At 38.1% G+C, this 16,261-nt stretch overlaps 1 protein-coding gene across 7 annotated transcripts in view; it reads left to right on the top strand.

Moving 5' to 3' along the window:
• Positions 1-16,261, top strand: part of Mob2 (MOB kinase activator 2) — a 64,969-nt gene that overhangs the window by 26,685 nt on the left and 22,023 nt on the right. For 3 of the 7 annotated variants that reach the window (XM_069132343.1, XM_069132342.1, XM_069132337.1), the window contains exon 1: positions 7,406-7,490. The exons of 2 other annotated variants lie outside the window; for them this stretch is intronic. The gene's annotated coding sequence lies outside the window, so the exon portion shown is untranslated. Of the gene's footprint in view, positions 1-7,405; positions 7,568-7,662; positions 7,678-16,261 lie in introns of those variants that run through there. 2 more of the 7 variants (XM_069132339.1, XM_069132340.1) reach the window with 2 other exon arrangements.

Raw genomic sequence — 16,261 nt, 5'->3', positions numbered from 1 at the left:
CTACCTCGTACGACTGAAATTTCGTCGATGGCCTAAACAGGTTTTCAGAAATCTTGTTATCGGCTCAGCTCGCGCGACGTCGTTAATCGAACGCCTTCTTCGCTGCTTAAATTCGAGTAAGCGAGCAAGCGATTACATGTAAACGAAGCACCTAGCTCTGGTAATTGAAGTAGGTCGCAAAGTTTTGAAAATTGGAAAACGATGCTTAGCCATATGGTGTCCCTCGTGCCCGGGTGGTCGTTTATTTAACGATAAATGGAAGATAGCGATATTGATCTTTCTGAAAAGTGTTAACCGATAAGGAACATTCTGCACTCTGTAACCTGAGTTAGATATAATGAAATGTCACACAGAAATATGGTGTTTTATTAATCCTCGGTTGGTATCGCCGTTTAGATCACTACAACAGTTTGAATTAGATTTGCGTTAGATTAGCGCATTCGGAACTGTTCGGAATTACGTGTTATCGTTATCACAAGCTGTAATTGGTACTAGTGTTATAAAGCTATGATATTTCATACAACTGCAGAAAAATGTATGATAACATATAATTAAAGATGCTTAAAAACACTGTGCCGATCTAATATGTTCTTTTATTTGAAATAGAATAGATAATTAAAAGTACAATTACGGAGAAACTACGAAAAGTTCAAAAGGTCGAAGTTTGAGTTTGTCCCGATTACCAGAATGCTTAATTTAACTTTACTAGTACTGTCGTGACATCGTGTTTCATTTCGTTCTTTGACTTTCTGGTGAGTATACGTTGTTTGTATAAAGTTAGTAATTAAAGTACACGAAAAATAGATTTACGTACAAGTACGTTGATTTATTTAAGAAAGAAATGCACGCTTGAACGGTATTTTTGTAAATATATTTTGTAAATATCTTTGGAAGCTACAGAAAATACGAAATACGCAATTTTCTATGAGATCTTATTTTTTAATTAACCGAGCAATATACAAGATTGAAAGCGTTTTCTTTCGTACGTTTTGTATATTTTCGCTCGAAGAAACTCCATTTTTCTACGTCAAAGCACCAAGTAGAAAAAGCATGGAATATTTTAACTAAGTAATTACTTTTACAAAGCGAAATAAAACCGGTAGAGTGAGAAGTTTTAACGATCCATACTAAAACCAATTTCCTATGTAAGCAACTTCTTCTAAAGAAACGTTATATATATAATTTATTTTATCCAATGCTTAGTAAATATAAATTACTTCAAAGAAGTTCAGCCTCTCGTATAGAAATTTCTTTTCCATATTAACAATTAGGTTTTGCATAGAAAAACACCTTCTTCTCAGTTTTATCATAAAGTCCCATCTACTTTCTCCTATGATCGAAAGCTTCCATATAGCTATATTTAACAATTGTTTCTTGCTTTCTAGCTTACGGGTCAAAATAACAAATCGGAATCGATCATAATTCTTTTCAAAAAACGACAAGATCCAAGTTATCGAATTACAGGATATATAAAAAATATCTACGTTATCATACATGCTTATAAAAGTATATAAATTCATAACAAAGTCCATTAAATAAGAACAGATCTCGTGTGCTGCGCTTTTACTTTATTTCGTTAAAACAAAAAAAAGGAAAATTCTTGTGCCATTTTTCCCAGGTTCTCCTTTCTAACAACCGAAATTATACATTCACCCGCGTTTCTCAGAACCGGTTATCCGTGCGTGGAAATCTCGGTCGACCATTTCCGATCACTCGAAACAAGAAGGAAATCGAAGGTTCTCGTATTTTTCCGCGTCAGTCGATTGCTAACGGGTCCGTTCTGCTCACGATGGAGCTATAGTGGAAAAATTTATCTGACGGTTGGTTCCCGGCGCGTGTTCGCCAGTTTGCTCCATGTTCCGCAAAATGCATCGTTACCGCGTCTTCGAGATAAGCCCACGTAGCCCGAAGTGGATAAGCCGGAAGGATGAGGCAAGTCAAGGTCACGATCTACTTTCCGCCCTTGCTCGCAATTTCAGAAGGGCAAGGGTCGGGCAAAAACGAGGTTTTCGCGTCTGCTATGCTTTAAACGAGACTTCTGTGGTGGTTTGGCAGATCAAAGCGCAGACGAGATGTTATTAGGACAGGTTGCTTTCCCGGGTTTTCGTTACCACGATGTAGACGTGTAACAACAATGGAAATGATTCGATTATTTCTATAATATCAAATTTTCATCACACCCTTTCTCGTCCCCCCATCGCTGCATCGTCCACTCTTCAAATTCTCCATACCATCGCTCCATAACGTAATTTCGCTTACAATCTTTCGAAGATTATATAAACTACGTACTAGCCATAATCGACAAACATCACCCCCAAACAACAACGAATATCCTCATAAAGCATTCACTCACCCATGATCGGAATTCCTTGGCACACTTTCCTTGAAAAGGTTAAGGAATTCACACGCGTGATGCTTCTTGTTACCTTCGAACGGGTGGGTGGTGATAAGTCGATTCGCAAAAGGAAGATTCACTAGCACCGAGGGGGTGGACGATGTGTATCTCGAAAGGGGAAAACGCAGCCACGGGTAGGACTGAGCACGAGGGCAGAGCGGGATATCGATTGTCGCAGCGGAGGGGCCGCGGCCAGTCAGCTGACTCGGGTTGCCAGTTCACAGCTGATCCGACACGCGATGGTCCGCGGCGCAACTACCGCCGCATTGCCGCCCTCCCCACTTCTCGTCGCTCCCACTCCGCTGCTCCACAACTCCACACCGCGCCCTTCCACCCATCCCGCAATCGTCTCAACCACCCGCAATTCCCTATACGTACCTTATATACCCGCGTTTCTCAATTTTCTTCGCACTCTGCGGATCCTGCAAAGCGCTGCAATCGCACGAATTATGCAGAGCCGCTTGTTTTTCTCTATTAATTGTCAAGTTTTATACGCGTGTCACGTCTTCGACTTATTGGTAGGGTTAAAGAATTTAAGAATTGTTTTATTTTTAATTTCTTCGTAGAAAGGAGCAGTTGTCGAAGACATGGACACCTGATATACGACAAGCGATCATCGATGATCCAAGTACCGTTAAAATTTCTTACAAGCGTCAAACGAGTGTATCTAGGCATTCAGCATGCGTTTATCTATACATTTGATAAATCGATCGCAGTGCGCTCGCGACTGAATTGCTAATCTACTAGTCGATCGTCAAACGCATATATGTATATCATAATGTGTATTATTAGCAATATTAATCATAATTCGCGAACGATAGTACTCAACATAGACACGTCAGTAGATATAACATCTGTCGTTCATAAGAAATCCTATATCATTATAATTTTTCTAAACTCGTAATATATAGCTACAAGGGATCTTATTATATCAGTGAAAAATATACTTGCAAGTAATAAATTCCATGCAATGACATAATCTTGATCGAACGTATAAAAGCATCGATACAAAGTTTTCAATAAGTTTGATAACTGATTCCCGACGCAAGACTCTTGGTATCTATTACGTGATTAATTGAAAGCCATAATTAGAAATCTGCAGCTTACGAGCCGGTCGAGTTTAAAGTTACTCTACAGATCTCTATGAAACTAATTATGAAGAGGTACTTAGGGAGGTGACGTGATTTAATCCGCTAGTCGACTACCGCGTACGTTGCCCTTTCCTTTCTCGGTTTCCTCCTTGCAGGATCTCGTTCATCAAATTCGATGAATTCTTTATCTTACGTCGGGAAGTTGTCTCTACGTACATTACATCACTCCATTGTTAGAAGAAAAGAATTATTCGTAAGATCACTTGGGTATAATTGTCGATAAAATGCTTTGCTTTCTTCGTGCAAATTGCATAGAATAGCAAGGATGTCAGACCGGAGAATACATGCAAATTGTTGGCGGAGGATTCGCTCGACCGTACTGATTATTATGCCCGACATCGAAGGGCCGCCATTATTTTGCCTTTTCTGTGTCGTTCGTCGTCGCAACGACATTTATTCCTACCAGTTTCGCCGCGACAAATGCAAATAGATCTAAATGTTGTTCCTGGTGGCTGATCTGACTCGTGGAATTATTCTCCTTCTCGAGTGAAAGTAGTCCAAGAGGGAATTTGCGATTTCCCTAGAGGTCTGCAGAAAATTGTACAAGTGGTATCTAAGTACTTTGAATTTAATATTACATTCGATGTGCCTTGTGTTTTAAATCAGTGTGTGAAAATTAGGCCACGAGACGACACATCGAGGAGTTTCAATCGAATTATCGAAAATTCGTCCTGGTTCGATAAAGTCGCCAATTGTATACCAAAAACCAGTTAAATGTCAACAGAAGAAGAGGAATGATCGAAAGAGACGATATTATCAACATCCTTTACAAATTGAACCTGAACTAACGAATCCACCAATTAGTTGCCAGAAATCAGTCAAATGCTAAAAGTCACGAAGAAAAGAAATAATTAAAGCAGACTAGAATCACAAGACAACACATCGTCATAGAAGTCTCAATCTGTTTCAGTTGCCGCGTCGATGCTTTAGAGATCTTTTGTACTCGCGTTCTCCCAGCATGTTCTCTATCTTCATATTTACCCATCGTGCTTCGTTGTTTCGGCTGCCTCTCGTTGTCACTTACTGTCCCGTTCGTTACTGCTATAACGCATTCTACGTAGCTTTGTCGTGTGTTGTAGATATTTGTTCACCATTCCTAGTACGCCTGAACGCTTTGGCGTTCGTCTTCCTTCCTCAATTCGGGTCTCGTCTGCTACCGCTGCCATCCTGCAAAGGGTAACGATATATGTATGTGTGCATAGCATACAGGGTGAGCAGTAATTCCGTAGACCAGAGCAACGATAATAGTCCGTGTCGTAATTCCACTCGAACGTGATCGTTGCTTCGATATAATCACGCTGGATTGAAGCGGATCGAAGCGCCTCTGAAGCTGTCTCGAAGTTAAACTCGTGTTGCGGATGTCTGTTATTTGGCAGGAATTTTGTTAGTTGATCACGGAAGTGTTTAATAAAAGCGGTTCTACAAGATTATCATTTTCTTTTATTCCTTCTTCCCTTCTTTCCTTCCTTGCTGTCCTCCTCCTTCTTTTTCTTGCTAATCCATTCCTTTTTCTTCTAATGTGATTGGACATTTCTCTAGAATATTTATAAGATAGCCGCAAACTTCTGGTAATTTCAGTGCTTAAAAATATTCGTAAACAATCTATGGCGTATAACAGATCCACTACGTTTTTATATTTTTCCCTTGACTAATCAGTAGCACGATTTTATTTCAACTTTTCTAAACTAAACTGTTCGCCTTAAACAGCACGGCCAATCTCCGGATAATATTCAGTGTAAACGCTCGAAATGTTAACCGACCAGAATCATACGAAGTTAGGAAACCAGTTCATTTTATTGTGTACCTTCCAGACGAGAGTACCAACACAATCGATATCGATTGTATTATAAAAAGTTGCAAATTCAATACCACCTTCCATAAATTTGTCGTAGCTATCACAGTTCCGATTGCATCGCTCAAGGAAAATTTCCTCCCCAAAGAAATCCTCGGAAGCGATTCGAAAAGACGTCGAATAAAAGGGGCGTGCACCGTTGTTGCATCGTCGTTGCACCGTCATCGTATCGGCAAGTTTCTCATCATCGTTGCCTGGTTTCTTTCATCTCGAATCGCAATATCCCCCGCCCGTTTTCGCGCCCTTTACTTCCGCCTAATCGAAACTAATACTTATATAAGCGACACCGTCATTGCACCCTTATCTATTCACCACGACAGCTAGTAAGTAGTCCCGTCCATGTTAACCTAGATCTAACCCAGACCCCGTTTTATAACTTGATCCAAACGTGACCCAGATTTTGTTTAGATTCAATCCTGTCCTAATCCATCAGTTTTATCTTATTGTCAAGTTCACGCCCACCGGTGCGCCGTGTCTACATACAGAGCATAGAGCTTGTTGGCTCTATACGAAAGCCAACAAGCTAAGCACCACGCCCAACCTCGACAGTCGTTTTTCTTGCTTACGGAGCTTCTCGATCAGTTGCCTTTCGTGAATATTTTCTGTAACGTGGAAGATACGCAACGGTAGTATAGGTGCTGAAGGGTGAATCAGGTGTTGGATCAATGGGATGAATGTGGACAGATTTTGATTGGAGAAGGAAGAGAGACGAAGAAGAATAATTTGCACGTTAATTATTTTGAGACTGAATTTCTCTTAGGCTGTGGACAAAGTTTCATTTCTAAGGCTCAATTTAGATTTTTGCGAAAGGAGAAAATTTTGATAGAAATTGAATTTTATTTTTAATATTACATATAGTGTTCAATAAATACTATTATATAATATTAAATAAAATATATGCTAACATTCATCCAGAAAGAATGAACAACGAGAAACCAGTTTTCCGAAGCAGATAATTATCATGCTTACGCAATTTCATTCTCCTGCCTCGTTGAATGAACGAAACTTAACGCGAATCATATTTAATCCTGTCTAAGTATTTTCCGAACCGGACCGTGACCTATTTAGTGTTTCAGAGTCAGCACAAAATCCGATCTATCAGAGTAGTTCAAAGTCAACTTTGATTTAATCCAAATACTTAGTAACTCGCATTGCTCGTATGTAACGAATGCGTGAAAATTCTACATCGAATTTGTACAATCTATCACTTCCGATCATCATCATGGTGATTTTTATTTGTTGATCGATGTTTATAAAGCAGACTATCTAGCTTTAAAAATCTATAAAAGAGATATATTGACAGGTTTATAGACGTTGAAAATAGATTAATCGCTTATGAAGGATGTTAAAGTTGATTTAAAATAAATGTTTATAACAGCGGCCGTAAGAAAGTCTGGTCGTTGTAAACGATTGATGTCTTGTCGTCACATTTCTAAAAATAAATAGCTTCTGTTTAAAAACCAACTTTGAAACCTGAGGAATGTAACCTTGGGACAAATATTCCGTTAATCACAGCCCAAGTTTATGTTTTTCCTTCAAATCGAAATCTTCCTTCTCTTCTTTTAAATGTTCAACATCATTCTAATTATAACTGCTAAAGATAATAGTAAGAAAAGATGAAAAATATGACGCGTTCATAAGCTTCTTTTAATTCGAAGGTGAACCGAACTATCATTTCAAATGTGATCTAATTTCGCGCCAAATAAGTATACGAGAAAAGTCGTTCGAAATGTGAAAGAAATAGGAGGTTCCTATACGAAATTTAATCGCGTTATCCGTAATCGAATGCCATTGATGATTGTTTAAACAACGACACAGAAGGGAGAGCATTCCCTTGGCTTTTTCCTCGCTTCTTCTTTGTCCGCGATTTCCGGGGGACGCGACGAGGCTTGCACGGCTGGACGCTCCTCGCTTCTCCGGCTGCCCCCACCTCTCATCCCGGCGCCTAGCGTCGCACTAGGCAGTGGAAGGGATCGGGAAATGCAAGGACTTGGAACTTCGAGCGTTTCAGTTGCGTTCGAGCTCTCGGCTGTGTTGGGTCGAGTTCGAGTTGAATTCTATTCGGTTCTAAAATGAAATCTCAGTGAACACGGTACGAGATATTTCTTTTTTGTGTCTCAATTCGTAATTAATTAATTTTTCGTATTCGTAGTATTTAGGACTGTTTATGTAAGTTTAATAATCGAGTGATAGAAATTTTTCTGTGTTCGGTGAAGAGTACATGTACTAGATTTTAACTAGATACGTAGCATGTATCTCGTTAAAGAAGTATGATTACGGTAGGGAAACATCTTGCGAATGGAATTGGGTTAAATATATATATGGTGATCGATTTCTGTAAAGAAAAGTCGGTTTAAAGATTGGAGATTCCGTGTCTTTGGAACGACAATATTTTCCTGCAAAGTTTTTCTGCCAAAATGTCGCAGGATAGTCTTGTCGAACCTCTTTGCGCTGAACTTTTCAAAAATGAAATGATTTAACGTCCTTTTTTTTATTATATTTGGTTAGACTTGTAATTCTAAAAAACAAATACGATTGTACGATAGATTTTTTAATATTTCACTCTAATTTCAAATTTTCTTCTTATTTCAAACTTTATTTCAAATTTTTTATTTATTTTATTTTAAGTCGAAGCAAGTGCATGGCAGTAAAACAAATGTCGTTCCATGTTGAAAGAAGCATATATTTACGTTTGCCCAGCCATTAAGATAACAGAAGATACAAGTACGTATATCGCGGTTTTGCCTTCGAAAAATTCAGAAGATCAGTTGTGAAAATTCAATTACACAAACTTATCGCCGACTTGTTTTTCAAACATGAGCCCAGTCTCCCACTTTCCAACCCTCTCTACTCGTTCGGTCAATCACTGGATGTTCATTCAATCGGTTCGCCGCGTTTTTCCCTTGAACCCAGTCCAAATGGACTGGATCCATTCGGCTACTTGGGAGACGTTCCTCGTTGTCACGAATGCTCCAAGCGATAGAATGAATGGAAAATGCTTTTCATTTCAAAAAGATTGACGTTATATGCCTATGCAGTGTAAAAAAATATCTACGACTTCGGTGTCCTTTAATTTCTCTTGATTAACTATTCTTCGCGTATTTAATCAACATAGATCTCGTCTTTTGAATAAAAGAATAAAATTACGAATATACTTTTCATATGCACCGATGCATACGAGTATACGGAATTATCACTAAACTTACCAGGCCCGGTCAAATGGCCAGTTTCAAAATTTAATTTAAAATTGTACATTCATTGTTACTTCTTTCGTTCGTCTAACTTTATGTAAATTCTTATATTAAGAATAATTGAGAAATTGATTAATCGGATAATATAAGAATTTACATAAAGTTAGACGAACAAAAGAAAAATAACAATAAGCGTAGAATTTTTAAGTTATTAAATTTTGAAACCCGTCATTTGATCGAACCTGATAAGGTTCGTGTTAACATATGTAGAATCGTAAAGCACTTAACTCTATCTCACAGAATGTTTCTCCATATTTAACCGGCACGAGAATGTCCCAGTCATTGTCCCAGTTGCGCGAGACACTTATAAACTGAAAAATATGGCAATTACTTTGTATCTAATATCGATAATTTCGATGGTATCTATTTAGAAATTTAAGGCTCAACGAGATTGACGAGCTGTATATTGTTTATGGTTAATCGACGATTCAGTCTCTGACTGAGATCGATTTTGGGAATAGAATAGGTTCGAAAATGGCGATGGTTATCCGAAAGATTAAGAATCACCCAGTTTGACCGTTTTAAATGGTTCTTACAGGCAACTGTTGGTCAAGTTCCTGATTAATATATCTGATAATAATTGCGAATTTAGTTTCGGAGTTGAAGTTGAAGCGACGCGATGCCAAGGATGGAAAAGTTTAGAGAATGGTGACGCTGGAAGATTAGGTAGCCTTTTTCCAAGAGCATCTTGTCCGGTAACTCATTGAGAACGATAGGAATTTTTTACGGAAGTTTGACTTTAAAATTGAAGCCAGTAAATATTCACGAAGAATATAATGAAATTTCTTTCAAGCTTTATCATATTTACTTAAAGTGGTGAATCTTGTTAAAGTTAAGCAAAATTCTTTAAACCGCTACTGTTTCACTTCATGTCAAGAATTATTCATTCTTAATCGATACATTAATTAGAAAAACGCGATTGCTTTAGAATATTTCACAGTTTCATTATCTCCCATGCAATTTTCTTTTCGAAATCGAATACGTATATCTTTCTGTTTGGTATGCCTCGATATCGACAATATCGATGTCGTAAATATCAGGATTTCTTCTTTCTCATATCGAAACGCGACCATCCAATAAACACGTTCCAGTCTCGGTCCATCTGAAGATTCGGGAAATGTGACAAGTCTACTGACACCATTGAGCGTGACAGCGAAGCTAATACGTCGTCCGCTGTGCCGATTTTTGATCATTTTTCGTTCGCGCCACATAGGTCACGACAATTCTTATCACGTTCTTCAAACTACTAATTTTTCCTATAACATATGTCTCGTATTTGTAAAATTATAAAAATCATACGCAAAAAAAAAAGAAAAATTCGTAACTTTGCAGGGAACGAATAATTATTAATATTTAAGCAATCAGCGCACGATTAAAAGAAATATTCTGGGTCAGATTTAGCAAGGAAGTTGGAAATATCGTCCTGAATGAGAAGTTCGATATGGGGCGTAGACAACCCACGCATCAGAGAACGTGTTAAAGCAAAGTTGAAACTTCTCGCGAGAGATCCGCGTTTCGCGAGAAGGCAAATATTTGTAAAAGGGAATTCAAGTTTTTATCAGAGGTCTGACGTGCTCTTCAGTGTCGACGTGAAGTAGTAGGTATACCTTCCGTTGTTTGTCGCGCTATAACCCGTTTCGCAAACTAGATCGCGCGTTTGTCTTTCAGAAGTTCTTAAGAAACGCAACGATGAGCGTTTCAGTTTGTCATCGTCCTCGGTAAAGACGTTGCATTGTTTCGCGTTGACGTAGCCGTAGTGGTTAAGGCAGATTTACCTTCTTGTGTAATGAGCGTATTCCTAGCGATACTTTCCATAGCAAAATACGAAGGACAACGCTCTTCTCTTTTCAACGAAATTCGAATTTTCAAAATTTTCTCCAAATCCCAAGTGGAACAATGCTATTCTACGTTTAAAATATCGCTTATCATCGTTGCTTTCTACATGTTTCTGTATGGTTTTTGTTCATATTACGTTCATACCGAATCGAGTATGTAGAATCGAATATACAAGTTGGCGTAACGCGTAATTTCCAAACAGGGTGCCGAGCAAAGTGCATTCAGTGAGTCTAAAGCTTGTTAGTCAAATCCAATTTTAATATTTCCTGTTAACTAAAAGGTTTACTTTACCTTCCTAACGTCATTTTACCGAGTAACATAATTAACCTTTTCGCTATGGCCGCCTCTGCCGAAAATATATCGCTTGTGGTCCAAGTTACGCTGATAATGTTTTTCTTTCTCTTCGCACGTTCTACCTATTTACCGGTACACTCGATTTCGTCACTTGGGATATATCTTTTATTTTTCGCGAAAAAATCCTCTGTAATGAAGATTTCATTCTTTTTAATTCTCATAATGGCGCGTTGGTTAAAGTGCAAAACTAGGAGAAAAAGATGGGACACGAAACGTTGTTTGAGCAGTCATCGAGTCGAGCGCGCCGAAGCAATTTCCCGGTAATTTCATGGTAAAGGGATGCAAGCGAACTTCTATGCCACCGTATTCTTAACTTAGAATCGAATTTCTACGGGACTCGATTTCTCTTTCGCCGCCGTTTCAGCAGACGAGAATATCGCCGTGAATTAAATCATTTTTGAAGGCTACGAGTTACTTTCTCGTTTGCGTTGCTTCAAACTTATTCCGTTTCATCCTATTTCAATTGAAAATGCCGCCGACTATCTTCAATTTTTCTTTCCCCATTAAATACAACTGAAGATCACAAGAGAAAAATATAATCAAAGTCGAAGATAATTAAAATCTAATCACAATGAAAGTTACATTTTCTGTTTTTTTTTTTTTTTGCAAGGATATAAAGGATTTGAAACAAAACGAAAACTGCCTTTTTATTTTTGGAATTATCGATCTGCTTGTGCAATAGACATCATCTATGCGTTTGTTTGGAAAGTTTTAGGATTGTTCGCATTCCTTGAAGCTTCTCCATCGCAAGAAATGTTCTAAGTGGCACCAATGTCGTTAAAGACCGCGGACTTATTTCAAACAAAGAAGACTCGACGATTTATTTTAGACAGAGAACGTTTACGACAGACCAAAGTTGAAGATAGTCTAACGGTTTAAGACGAACTATCGTCTCGCTCTTCTGTTAGAGGAACGGATCATGTTCGGAGAAAATGGTTCTTTTACACTGAAATTGGAGTGGCCCACAAAAGTATAAACACGATCCAAGATAATATGGATTTTTAGTTGGTGATCTTCGTAAAAAGTAAAATTCCACGTTGAAATCTTTGTTTCTTCGATTGGAACATAGCACGCACGCGTTACGTTGCAACGTTATGTGAATCTACGTTATACGACCCCCGTGGGTTATGCATGGATTATGCGAAACTATTTACAAAGGATATAAAACGAAATTGTAGCAGGAAGGAATTGTGTCTGTAGAATATTTTTGAATTTACTTTAAAATACTACGGAAGTAAATGCAAAACCAAAAAAGATACTTAGAGATTTATTGGCGTAAATAAAATGAAAGTTGAAAGCGAGCTCCTCTTATTCGATACCTGCAATTAAAAGTTTAAGATTGACGTTCGAAAGGTATTTTAAACGCGAAATCCGAAATGTCAGATGTATAATTCGAAATTGTATACTTATACGATGTAATATGCAGGAGAAACGAGGTGATGATTAAATATTTCCAGATATGTAACTAACAGAAGAAAATGCTAACATCACAGCAACGAGCTTAACGTGAAACGTTTCAACACCTTCTGTTGGTTTCATAATCTAAATCAGGGCAAGTCTGGAGCCGTGAAAAACCCCTAGAAGACGCAGCGTTCTCGAGCCGTGCTCTTCTTCAATTTCTCTACTCAGACTCGTGGCTGACACCGGTCGCATATAATCCAGAGAAAGTTTCACTGTCCTTCCACGCCTAGGAAGACGACGAACGTTGCTGAGATAGCTGTCGTTTTTACTCGAAACTTGAATCGCGCTTTTAAAATTAGTACTGTTATAAATAATCCTGTATAAATATCGATTTCTTTTTCCTCTCTGTGACCAGTACGAGAGATCGTTAAGGGTGCAGTACGTGATGACGGTAATGATTTATCGAAGCTTATTGGATTGTAACGTGTGTGTGCGGTTTCTGATAACGCTTTTAATGTTTGCACATTTGGAAGTGTGTATTATTGCGGTTCTTTCGATGTCGCTAGAACGAAAGTCTCGGGGATGTTACGTAACTAAAGTTTAGAGCGCAGGGAACGTCGGTCTAACTCTGATAGAGGAATGGCTAAAGTATATGATTTATGCGAATCCTTTGTTTCCTACCAATCGAACGATGATTGATAAATTGATTGAAATTTGACTAGAAAAATTCTGAACAGGAAGTTCAAATATAATCTCACTAGAAAACCAATGAACAGATAGAAATTAAAATAAATATGCAGGGTGTTTCAAATGGACAGTACAACAATAATTCGAATGAATTCTACTATGGCTCGTGACGTGGATTGGTTTCGTAATAAGAACGTGACTTCGTTATATTTTAAATTTAGGATTTTTACGTTCTCTCGGATCCTCCGTCGTAACATAGTTATTTATGAATAGAGGGGATTCAAATTTTAATTAGATCTCTGTGAAATTGAAATTTTGCTGCATATATATGTGTAACTTATCCTAGATTACGAGAAGAATAGATCGAGATATCCGCTATGGGTTTTCTAATAATTTTCTTTGACATTCTTAAGCTTTTGCATTTTGATTCTGTCGAGGATTAAATATTTTGGTAGAATATTTCAAAAATGTTCAATTTTCCTCATATTTACCTCCTGTTTTCTCTCTCTTTTTAAATATTTCTTCATCGAAAGATCACAGTCAAGCGACATTGTCATGCGAATAAGTAGAAATTTCTTTCTGCTCGACCGATCGAGACGATTCTCGAGGCCGTAACCATTGAAAAATGAAACGTTCGAGGGGAGAACGATAATTCATCGAAATGTCGTCGAAACTGTATCTACAAAACCCATTGAAGAAGATTGATCGAAATAGGGACAATGCCTACCCAGCGAGAGAAATTTGTATAGGTAATCAGCTCTGTGATTTAAACGTTTTAATTCGACACATCTGAATAAGAAATTTGTATTTCATCTTGTTGTATTTTTAAATCATTTTAATACTAATGACTGTACTATTAAATATTCGTGTATCAATCTTTTGCTAACATTTCACATAATAATGTGATTATCTTTTAATGTGATCAGAATAGCACTCGACATGACAGTCTAATTCAGTCTGTTTTTATGGTTCGCATGCGAGCGACGTGAGTCTGACCGAAACTGACTTACATCACTGTCGCCGTCAATGGCTCATTAGTTAATCGTCACGTGTCCTCGATTAAGCGTGGAAAATGAATATCAATGTTCCGAAGTCGCAATCGTAAACGCGCGTGCGGATGTTGAGACGTGCTTTTCCATTCGCAAATCGGTTAGAAGCTTCTGTTAGTTAAGCGGCTCTATTCTCGTGAAATTCGAGAAGCGTACAAGATATTCCACGCAATCATAAGTGTTACAATAGAAATGCAAAAAGTAGTACGACATATACACGTATACAGAAACACGAGAAATAACTCAAGAAACCTTCACATTTAAATGCTAAGGACATTATTGCCATTATTAACAGTAATTAAACATGGTATCTACTTCCTTTTAGCGAATTCACTGTTTTAAGGATTGTACGTTTAAACAGCGCATTATACAGATAAAAAAGAGACAATTTCTTGAAGGTCTTGATAATGGAACGCATTACTGGAAAAAAAATGGAGGCCACGGATGTTAATTTGGTCGTTGAATAGCTGCGCTTCTGCCATTTAACCATGAGTCACCAAAGTGCTCGACCGATAACTTCTCTCCGGCAGTTATTTTCCAAAGCATTATTCATCGATGTGCCCATTTCAGAGTTTACTAACTGACTACAATCAAGAAACTCTCTAACTCTCTACAACCGGATAACTCCCTCTTTAATCGTGGCGTATCAACATTTACGATTTTCTACATAAATCCACGTCACGTGTTCTTCCTTCCTCCATTCCTTACATTTCACGTGCATACTCCAAATTCGCTTCTGTGACCGCAAATCTTAAGGAAATCCAGTTACGTGCCAGACCAAACAAACTCTGGACCATTTATGGTTAAGTTGTGGTGGGGATAGCGACCTTGGGCAACTGAAACTCGTAACTTGTTCTACTCCAGATACACGACTCTCTCGTCCATTCAGTTTGTCGTTGAATTTTTAACGCGTTATACGTTTCTCTCCTCTTATAGTACATGCCTAGTATCCACATTTAGTTTGAGGGTGTTTCGTGCAATGTGAATTGACTCGGCGCTTCTAAAAATTTTAGACGAGCAAATATCTTATTTTAATTTAAAAGTAAAGAAATTAAAAAACAAATTTAGATCCAATCGGACTAACGATAAGTAACTTTGTTACTCCAACTTATGTACATCTATTTTAATTTACGCAATGAAAAGCTCCACCTAAAAAGCGAGTTACATGTACATACACAACTGTCGAGTAATTCTATTATATTTCCACACGCGTGTCCATTAAAAAAGCTCGTATGACAAAGGTTTAAAAATACGCGTCCTAATAACACGAAACACCCTGTATCATCGATACAGGACATACTATCAACAAGCAAGTTACTCATTATTTTACAATCAATTAAGAGGCAATATTTGCCACGGAACGCCTTGGTATTGGAGCGTTTTTTCAGTGCCGTGAAAGAACCGGAGAGGTCGGCCACGTTGTTGACGCCAGTCACGTACGTTTATTATCCGTCTCCCTTGCCTTAACGACGTCACTTTAATGAGATGCTCAGTTAAGCATAAATTTCGATCGACGGCGTGCGATTGATCCCTGCGATGCTGCCTTCGTGTTTGCCTTTCATCCGCGTATGTATATACTTACGTGTGTATAATCGTTGATGAAAGTTTCGAGCAACGAAGGCGCGGTTCGTCGGAACAAACGCGCTCGCGCCCGCTCACTGACGTAAGCCACGATGATTTAATTTATACAACCTATGAAAAACCTTGTTTGCCACGCGCCCGTTACATCTTTAATACCCTTCATCCAATTACGATGACTGCATTAAAACGCGTTTTATCGCGTTTTCCCTTTCGTTATGTAAATTCTCTATCCACGTTTTTTACCGAGATTCGAAAGTCTTACACGTGTTGTCTGGCGAAAACACGTGTCGAGGTAGATTCGAGCATTCCTGCGTTCGCTTTTATCAGAGTTTTGATATTCCTTGGAATCTTATTTTCTTTTATTCCTCGATATTTTATCGATCCATAGCCGTAGAATATAATAAAAGCGCGAGAGAATAATACAGCTATTGACAAATATGATAATTTCATTTCACGGAGCAGAACATTATAAAATGAGCGAAAAGATAAACACGAATATGGAGCGTTACACAAAGTCTTGTTTTTCACAATGTGAACAACTGTGTTACGCAAATCTATTCTCATAAATCGACTCCTACACGTTAGCACGCTTCAACATGCATCGAACAACCATAGTACGTCTTCCTATTCATTTATTCGATCACCTACGTGTGATCTCATTCACTGATTTTTTGCATTTCCTTTTGCAAGACTAACTTCGATAA

The sequence above is a fragment of the Bombus flavifrons genome, chromosome 2, assembly GCF_040668555.2.
Source record: "Bombus flavifrons isolate JBK064 chromosome 2, iyBomFlav1_principal, whole genome shotgun sequence".
Taxonomy (NCBI): domain Eukaryota; kingdom Metazoa; phylum Arthropoda; class Insecta; order Hymenoptera; family Apidae; genus Bombus; species Bombus flavifrons.
This window is presented reverse-complemented; position numbering and strand designations above follow the sequence as displayed.